Below are 10294 nucleotides of genomic sequence, written 5' to 3' on the forward strand. Positions count from 1 at the left end.
TTATATGGAAGTGTTTATTTTGTTGTCTGACAAGTTCAGAATTTTAAAATTGTATTACAATTTCTAAAAAGAAAAAAATCTTTTTTAAATTATGAAAGTGACTAATTCAAAGAAACCTGGGAAGACTTTATGAATGAAGACTGGGAAGACTATTCAGAATGAAGTGAGAAGAACCAATACAAATTATAAAACTATAATAATATAAAGGAAAACAACTTTGAACAACTTACGAAATGAATATAATGGCCAATCATGACTCCAAAAGACTGAAGCTGCAGCATGCTTTTCAACTCTTGGTGGAAATGAGGCATATATTTTCACAGCCAATGAGTGTCAATTTATTTATTTACTGTACTTATTGCAAAAGAAAGTTGGGAAGACAATGAGTAGTGAGACTAAAAAAAGTGCAAATGAAACATTAAAAATACACAGAAAACTGCAAATGGAAGTTCAGAAGGTATGGACAACAAGCAGAACCATGTTAGCATTATGCTACATTTAATATTTTTTTAAAAGATGTATGTAATTAATGACTTCATATGAAAGAAAGTACTGAGAGGTTACAGGGATTGGAGACTGCAGTACAAATGAAGAATAAGTTTAGGGGAGGGTAAAGCATAGTAAAAGGTAGAAAGATGGAAATATGGTAACTATGATCAAACTAGGGAATCGAAGAGTTTTGAATATGAAAACAAAACACCTGTGGATGACAAAATGAAAGCTCATCTATGTAAATGTATGTCAATCTGACCAAAAGAGTTATTCATCTGCTTGGATATTCCAATGCAGCTAGTTAAACCAAACTCTTGAATACTTAGAAAACTCTTCCAGGAGGCTCTGTACAATTCTAGAGCTTGATGCTAACTGAATGACATCAGGAAACATAAACAAACAGGAACATAACCTCTTCAATTCAGATTCCACACTGGATTTCTCCCCTCACAACAGTGACAAACAGCTTTGATAATCTGACAATGATCTGATAATTTATGATCTGACAGTCACCAAATAAGTATCTTTGTTATATCTTTCGAGGAATCTTAATTTTAGAAATTTCAAGGAATTTTAATAAGGATGAGAGACACCTTGTTGGAAATAAACCTTTAAGGCAGCCCTTTGCTCAAATATTGTCTACAATCAAACAAATACAATGAGATCTTGTATTCTCTACATCTTTCAACTGTTTGTTGGTAAAGATTTATGTGGCCTACTGTGGAATGTAGCTTTTGAAATCTTTACCAAAGGAAGTTGGTAGATTTTTTGGAAATAGGTGAATCTGATCTCTTAAGAGAAGTCAAAACTAGGATGTAAACAATTTTTAGGTGCATTTTTACAACACTGTCAAAGTATTCACCAACATTATTACCCAAGCGTTGATATTCATACTCTATTCCAACAGAATAGTGAATACAGATACCAATGTAGATCCTCCTCTGCTGCATTTCACAACCCTAAAATGTCTGAATGATCCAGAGCATTTTATAAAACTAAGATAGCTAAGTTAATCCAAAATTAATATGGTATCTACATTTCAACAAAATGTAACAGGTGACTGTTAAAAATTCATTTTACAGAAGCTTCACTTTACAAGACACATTTGGGCTTCCCCATCTTCTTCAATGTTCAGGCAAAAACTGGCTATTCCTAGAGATAATCTATTTGCAAATATCTTTCCTGGTTGTGAAAATTTACAATGGACATTAAATCCCTTTAGAATTTGTTACTACCCCTGTCCCTCCACACTCCAACTTCTTTGCATCCAGTCAAAAACAAGGAATGAAAAACATTTATAGTATTAAGCTCTTACTATGTAACCAGACAAGTGTCGGGGATATGAATATAAAAGTGAAGATATTGGCCTTAAGGAAATTACATTCTAAGGGCTGGGGAGTGTGAGAGGGGGAGACACATAGGAGAATGGAAGAATATTTTGTTTTGAAAAGTTACAGAGATAGTGAATGGAATCATCCTTTACAGTAATAGTGGCAGAACTGATTTGATTATGACTCCAGAATTGGAAGGTAAGGGGATTGTGCATATTATTACAGCAAAGAAGTCAAGCATGGCTGAAAGCAGGACTGAAAGTAGTAAACAGATGGCAATAACCATTAATCGGGACAGAAGGCCCCAAAGTAAGGAGTTAGAAGATGAAAATGTTCAAGTCCTCTAGGACATGGTAACTGGATATAATCTCTGGTCCTGGTAGCACTCATAGCTGGTGAGGAGACTGTTGGAGAACCATGGAGACAGCTCAGCCCCGGAGCAAGTGCTCCAAAGCTAAATGCATTATCTACATGACTTCTGGAGGGCTAGTCCAAAGGATGCTGTTCCAGGTGGGGAGAAGGGAGGCAGGATCAAGGCAAAAAGCAAGATAACAAAGATAAATGGCTGGATATATAATTTAAATTATACATTTGGTCTTTTTCCATACCTATTGATAATAAAATCAAGCAGTAAGTTCATCTTTGCAACTATGGTCAGACTGGCTAACAAATCAGAGAGATGTAAATTAACTAATTATCACTGGCTTCTTCCTGGGTGGAAAAAAGTACAGTTACCAAACATGCCTCATCACCAATAATGGCTACCATCTCTACTTCACAAATAATCAAGTCAAAATCCAAAAAAAAGGAACTTAAGTATTTTGGAAGCAAATTCAGAACAAGTATAGTTGTTTCAACAAGGAAAAGATATTTATTTTTACTTTTACTTCAGTAAGATTCACGGAATTTTAAAGCTGGAAGATACCTCAGACACTATCTAGTACAACCCATACCTGAAAAGGACTTCCAACTAAACAACATCTGAGAAGTTAACATCTAATCTCTGCTTGAAAAGTTTTCATTCCAATGAGTGAGAACCTACCACCTCCCTAGGCAGTTTTTTCCACTTTAGTTCCAATTGATGGGAAATTTTTCCTTTCATTTTCTTCTTTCCAAATTTTACCCATTGCCCCGAGTTCTGTTTGGGAACAAACAGAATATCTATTCCCTCTTCTATATAACAGATACTTGAAGACAGCTCTCATTTTTCCCATCAACACCCTTTCTCTGTCTTAAAATCTCCAATTCCTTCAACCTATTTTCAGTTCACATGGACTTTTTATGGCCCATCACCATGTTAGATGACCTCCTCTGGACACTCCAATTTACCAACATCCTTCCTAAATTGTGGTGCCCAGAACCGAACAATTATATATGGTCTGACCAGGGCAGTATACAGAGGAACTATCAACTCCTCATTTCTAGAAACCACATCTCTCAGTTTAATACAAGATCAATTTTTTTTCTTTTTTGGGGGGGGAGAGTTGGGGGGAAGGAGAGGCCTACACATCATAATGCTGAATCAAGACTTGTAGCCCATTAACACTCAGAAATCTTTTATAGACAAACTCTTGAGATTTTAAATTTATTATCCCCAACAAACTACACAGTATTAGACTCAGCCCAAAATTCTAGTCAACGGCTTCTGCAATCTAGTCATCTGTGTTCGCCAGCCCTCTTAGTTTTCTGTGATCTGCCATTATCCAAGTCAATGATTAAAAAAATGATATAGGGGGCAGCTAGGTGGCGCAGTGGACCTGAGTTCAAATCGGGCCTTTGACACGTAACACTCACTAGCTGTGTGACTCTGGGCAAGTCACTTAACCCCAATTGCCTTTAAAAAAAAAAAAAAAGATACAGAGCACAAAGCCAAGCATATATCCCTGAGGCATTCCCCTGAGGCATTCCCCTGGAGACCTCCTGCCAAGGTGACATCAAACTGTTAATGACTAGTCTGAGTTTAGTCATTCAACTAGCTCCAAATCCATCCAACCATACTATTATGTAGACCATATCTGTTCCACAAAAGCATGACACTTTATCAAATATTTTACTAAAAACTAGGTAAATTATACCTATAGATCTCCCTCACATGCAAGTTTAATAACCGTCAAAGAAGGAAATAGGTTAGTCTGACATGGCCTGCTCTTGATGACAACATGAATGTTCTTTATAATCAATTCCTTCCTTTTCTAGATGTTCACTAAACATCACTTTAATAACACATTTTAGAATTTTCCCAGAAAGCTAAGTCAAGTTCACTATAGTTCACAGATTCTGCTCTCTTCCTAAAAAAAAATAAAGATTTGCCTTCCAGTGCTGCCTCTCCCATCCTCCACAATCTTTCTGACAAATGATCCATAATCACTTTGTCCAGTCCTTTCGGTACCTAAGAATGTAATTTACTGGGGCCAAATAACTTGATTTAAAAGCAGCTTGGTGCTATGTTACTATCTCATGGTATCAACTTCCTGTTAGCCATTTTTATTCTGTCTTGCAAAAGGTCATCCTCCTAATCAAATAGAAGCAAAATAAGAATTTAGCAGGTCTTCTTTCTCCAACTGTAATTATCCCATCCACCCTAGCAAAGGTCCTGTTCCTTTAACCTCCCTCTTCCTCCTATATAACTTAAACTTCTTGTGGTCCTTGGCTTTTCTCAACCACCTCACCTCATTTAAAGAACATTATGAGCTTTATGACTCCTGACACTATTCTTAAAATAAAGTGCCATGCTTTGGTATTCACCTTCCATTTATTGTTCTGGCTTCCATCTTCTATTTTTCTTAAAACTTGAGTTTATGTGAATAATCTACATATCCACATCAGTGTCTTCAGACAACTCCCATATTTATCACAAATACTTGCCCTTTGTGTCTTCAGAATTTCATTTCTGAGAGCTTCACATTTCTGCAGGGCTGACTTCCCCCACACAATTTTAGTCTTTAGAATCCTACTTAGCCTTTCTTTGAACCTTTTGAAATTTGCTCTTCCTGCCCCTCTACGGTTTTTAATTTCTTGCCTAAGAATTTGAAATCTTTGGTAATACTGCCAGAAGAGTCTATAAAACAAAATTTGGCTCATATGAAAAAAATCAGACCCATACATATATAAATCTCAGTCAGAAACAGAGGAATTTAATTTCTAGGGTTTAATTTCTAGGATTCTTTCTGAAGGCCATTTAGTAGGTGATCCCTTCAGGTATCCTATAGTAAAATGTCCTATAATTTGACATGGTAGTATCCATCAGCAGATGATAAACTGAAGAGAATAAGCAGAAAGGTGCCTTCTTCTCATTCAGACATGCTAAAAATAGTTCTGACAAGACAACTAATTTCACAGTGACAATCTTCTTTATATTTCTCATACTCCCAAAATCTTTCAGGGTTATATGTGTCCAACACTTATCAGCTAGCACATTTTATCAAATTACTGCTCCTATACAAACAGCCATGCAGCTCCAACAGGAACTTAAGGTAAGTGTGGTCTAAGTACTTAGAAAGCCAGGACTTAGGGATGTGATCTTACACATAAAGTAAATAAGTTGCAATATTTCTTTCTATCAATGTATAGAATTACAGAACAAAAATGTTCTTCATCACAAAGACAGCAGCATAATTTCATTTATATTCAGAATTTTTAAGATTTTCAAATCAAAATTCATACATGAAAGGCTAATCTCCTTAATAAGCCTTTGATTTCAGCAACATGGTTCCAAATGGAATTCACTTCCCAGAGACTTAAATGTGAGTGTAACACATTTATTCTCCAAGTAATTTCTTAGAACATTAAAGAAGTCAAAGTGGGAATTTGGTAATGAGCTCTTTCCATTTAATGTCAGCAAAGTATTAACTCTTTTTCTTAAAAGAAACTCAGTATTTTGAATGCTGAAGCATAACACCTAAGTTACCATTAACATCCTTGAAAAGTAAAATTTAGTTTCCTTAGAATTTTATTGGACTATGCAGAGAATAACAAAAAGTACCAATGAGCTCAAAATCAGCATAACTAAAAAATGCTGAACACCAGAATTCACCTGCTCTCTACTAGAACATTATTTCCCCCTCCCCCCAAATATTAATAGTTTCAAGGGCTGTTAGTCCACAAAACCCCACCATATTAGTCTGGTACCTTCCCTTGTGAAAAAGTAATATCACATCTGACTCTAAATCCATCCTCTCCATATTAGGGTTCCTTTTCTTTTCCAGATTTTCAATCTACTATGCTTAGTATTTGAGAACGAAAAGTAAGGTAGCAACATTGGATGAGTAAGTGACTTTCATTTTTAAAATTCAACAAACAGTTTCAATTTCTTACTCTTTGATGCTTGTGAGGGGCTGAGCTAGCAGCAGTATCAGACTGACTTACAAAAGTAAAAAGGCACAAAATGTTAAAATCAATAAAAAGGATTCAACAATTGTAAAGCAACATTTATTAAACATCTCTGTATAAGGAGCTGTGATGTTATTAATGATACAAAAATGAAAAATGGTTATTCCAGCCCTTTATGAACTAGTGACATATGCATTAAATATAATACAAAGTAAAAATGCAATAAGGATAAAGGAAGATCTGGACAAAGAAATCTAGAAAAATGTGAGAAACAACACATTTAGCAAAAGAAATGTGAGGGAGAGGTAGCACCTGAGTTGAGCTTTGAAAGAAAAGAGAAGAATTTAGACAAATGTGGAAGAAATCCATGGGAGAGGGGAATAGTCTATATCTATTGAGACTAGGAAACTGTAAGTAATACAATTTGGGTAGAATATGAAGAAATTGGGTAGAAAAAAAGAAATATAATGAAACAAAGCTGGGAAAATAGGTTCAGAGAGCAATGTGGTATAGTAGATAAAAAGCAGGCCTCAGAGTTAGGAAAACCTGAATTCCTGACATATACTGTGTTAACCTTGGCAAGTCATTTAACCTCTCAGTGCCCTGGGCAACTCTTTAGTATTATAAATTACAGAGGAGGAGCTGATCTGGAGCTCTTTACACCTATGAAATCATAGTGTTGATCAATAAAAGAGTTCTGTCGAAGCCCAGTTTTGAAGCCCAGTTTTCAAGGACCTGAAATGACAGCCTGAGAAGTTTGTATTTTACCCTATGAGAGCAACTGAATGCCCTCAAGTGAAAAAAAGATGGTTTCCCCTGTACATTATTTTGGCAACAGAGCAAAGGGAGGATTCTCCAATGGGAGTAGAGATTAAGGAGACCAAGTAAGAGAACATAACAATAGTTTGCACAACAGGTAACAAGGACCTGCATTAGTGTGGTGGCAGTTTAATTAGAAAGTAAGGAACCAGAAATATTCTGAAAGTAGAAATCACAGGATATCAAATAGTGGAGAAAGAAGGGGCAAAGACAGAGTGAAACATACCTCTCAGGAGGAAGGTGGCAGGCTGCATACTGTCAGCACAAAATGAGATATATATTGTCGTATAAAAGCAATGTATTGGTTTATTGTTACTTAAAATATATTTCTTTGTTAATAGGCAGGTTCTCTGGGGTAACAGGGAATGATAGCCATGTAAAGTAAGTACCAGTAAAACTAGGTTTTAAAGGTTTTGACATGAAATTTATTTTCCTTTCCTATTGCTATTTCTTAGAGAAAGATAACAACAAGAACACACTTGTCTACCTGAAAGAATGTTTAAGACCAAAAGTTAGGGTTAGCAAGCACATTAAAGTATGCACAGTGAGCAGAAACAGGAAAAGTACAACTTGGAAATACGTCAGAAGAAAAAAATTTGAAGTCTTCACTTTGAAGATCCTAAAATCAAAAAAAAATTAGTAAATTAGATAATTATATTACTAATAATACCTATTTCTTAAATGTTCAATGTGAAATGACATCAACTTTTAGAACTAAACTAAAAGGCCCCAAATTAAAAGAACCTACCTTTTAACGCTTTATAGAAAGGGCCTACCATAGGTTTCTGTCAGTTGTGCTAACTCCATAAATATAATAAAATAATAAAAATAATAGCTAGCATTTATGCATCTCTTTAAAGTTTTCAAAGCACTTAACAAATATTGTCTCATTCTATCCCCACTACAACCCTGGGATGTACCTGTTATCCCTATTTTACAGATGAGGAAACTGAGGCATGCAGAAGTTAAGTGACTTGCCCAAGGTCACACAACTAGTAAGTTTGTTGAGGCCAAATTTGAATTTAGGTCCTCTTGACTCCAGATTCTATCCACTGCGCCCCCTAGCAAAGCTGTCTGCCTTCAATTCTTTAACATGAAGGCTAATATAAAGGACTTTTTAAAGCACAGTGAAGTTAAACTTTACCATAATGACATCAAATCATACCTCCTATCACACTCATTTATCCCTTCCCTTAGCATAATCAATAGGTCCTTTTCAAATTATAAGACTCTAGGCTCATTAATTACTTTTATCCTTTTCTCCCCCCTCAAATTAAATACTCCTAAAATCAGAAAAACCTAAAACAATATGCTCTAGGACTACCTTGGAAAACTGGGGCTCCAGGTTTTAATTTTCAATTGTCACCTAGTATGTACAATAAAAAGGTTTTCTTTGTCTATTTTATTCATCAGAAAAATGTTAATTTTCTCCTTCCCAGCAAAGCCATTTATTTCCTGAACAAGGTTCAGATAAAAGGTAAAAAAGTGGCATTAATTCCGAATATTCTTCAAATATTAATTATCATTCACTGAGATAGATAGCCATATTTGATTCTGAGGTTACATATGTAACATGTACAGATATACATGTACGTGTGTATATAGCACATAAGTAGTCTTCATTTTTATTAACGCAAGCTCACAAAAGTCATTATGGTAACAGTAAATCCATTTCAGCCATTTTCTGTTTTTAAAACACATGAGGTGGCCTCTTAAAAAAATTAACACACTTAAAATTTTCATTCCAAAAAAATTTCATGGAACAAATACCACCTTAAGCACCTACCTTATTCCTAACTCCAAGAACTTAAATCATTTCACAAAAATCTCTAAAGTTTTAAGAAGTATTGACCAAATTTTAACATAGGGAAACTGGAACATGGATTAGAAGTTAAGGTCAGTATTTCAAATATACTGAGGATTTTAACTACAAATGGTAAACATGCCACAAGCATTAATGCTTCTAGCCTACCATCTATTTCTTACACGCTAGCTCCTCCACCTTACCAGGTATACTTCCAGAGGACAGGGTCATCATTTTTCTTTATACAGCATGTAGCGGGTCACCACATACACACACACAAATGATTCTGATGAAATTCTGATATATGAAGTCTATTTTGTAATGCAAGTGGAAAATCTATTTTTTTCTTAAATCAGGTTTGTAAATAAAATGGCGTTAGCTAATTTTCCTCATAGAATTATATGCCTACTGAATCATACTTCCTACCTCCCAAGAATGGATTCCTGGCATCCTACCCAAAATATCAAATCAAAATACCATTTCCATTTATCTAACATAACTATTTCAGGTTCTGTGACAAGCCCATGTGCTTGACAGCCCAATTCAGGCTCCATTTAGTGTGACATTTAAAGAACTTTGTTATCACGAATGCTTTGTGTCATTAAGAGGGATACAATCTTTAAAAGGGGGGTGAGGGAGGGAATACAGTTAAGCTCCAGCAAATAACCACGTTTTTTGCCCTCTTTTGCCCCCAAACAGGAGGCACAAGAAACCAATCACCATCAACACCCAGCCCACAGCCCCTGGAGAAGGAAGTGAAAAGGAAGAAAGATGGGGCAGAAAAGAAGAACTACAGGCAGCCGAGTTAGGGGGTCACCAAGACTGAGCCTGATTAAGAATTACTTGCAAACAAATGCAGGCACTTCGGGGTTGTTGGAGAGGTGAGGGAAACCCACACAACAACCCCGAGCAGGCAAGACTACCGTCACTTCACCCCACGCACCCCAACTCCACCACCACCAGAGGCAGCGACCCACCTTCAGATTCTCCTTCGCCTTTCCTTCCCTCATCCCCCTCCCTCCCGAGGGCGGGAGCTTTCCCCAAAAATACAGACACCCCCACCTGTCAACCTCCTCCCTCCCCATTTCCTTGTTTCGTTCCCCTCCTATACATAAACCCTCTTCTTTTAAGAGCTGCCCCCCAACATTCCCCTCTCCCTGCTCCTTCCCAGACGACACCAGCCCACTACCCACCAGACCGGTGGGACTAGGGGACATGGCGCAGGGATGGGGGATGGGGAAAGAAGAGGAAAAGGAGAATTGGAAAGAGGGGAGGGGTAAACAGAGAGAGAGACAAGGAGAGATGGTGGGGCGAGAGACAGAGACACGGGGGGAGGGCCGGCGGCGGCGAGGGGCTCGCGCATGCGCGGTCCCGGGCAACCGCCCGTTCACTCTTACCGTTGGAAGCGCGACTCCCCCTTCCCCGGCCGCGGCCGCTTCTCCAGGACCCGCCGCAGCAGCTGCCTCAGCCTCAGCACCGCCCCGCACAGCGGCAGCGGCAGGAGGGCCAAGGCTCCGGC

At 37.3% G+C, this 10294-nt stretch overlaps 1 protein-coding gene across 5 annotated transcripts in view; it reads right to left on the reverse strand.

Moving 5' to 3' along the window:
- FAM13B (family with sequence similarity 13 member B) overlaps positions 1 to 10294 on the reverse strand; it is a 173711-nt gene that overhangs the window by 99992 nt on the left and 63425 nt on the right. For 3 of the 5 annotated variants that reach the window (XM_027856521.1, XM_027856520.1, XM_027856517.1), the window contains exon 1: positions 10173 to 10267. The exons of the other annotated variants lie outside the window; for them this stretch is intronic. The gene's annotated coding sequence lies outside the window, so the exon portion shown is untranslated. Of the gene's footprint in view, positions 1 to 10172; positions 10268 to 10294 lie in introns of those variants that run through there. 5 annotated transcript variants of the gene reach the window in all.

This window comes from Vombatus ursinus, unplaced genomic scaffold (genome assembly GCF_900497805.2).
Source record: "Vombatus ursinus unplaced genomic scaffold, bare-nosed wombat genome assembly UNPS02011572.1, whole genome shotgun sequence".
NCBI classification, from domain to species: domain Eukaryota; kingdom Metazoa; phylum Chordata; class Mammalia; order Diprotodontia; family Vombatidae; genus Vombatus; species Vombatus ursinus.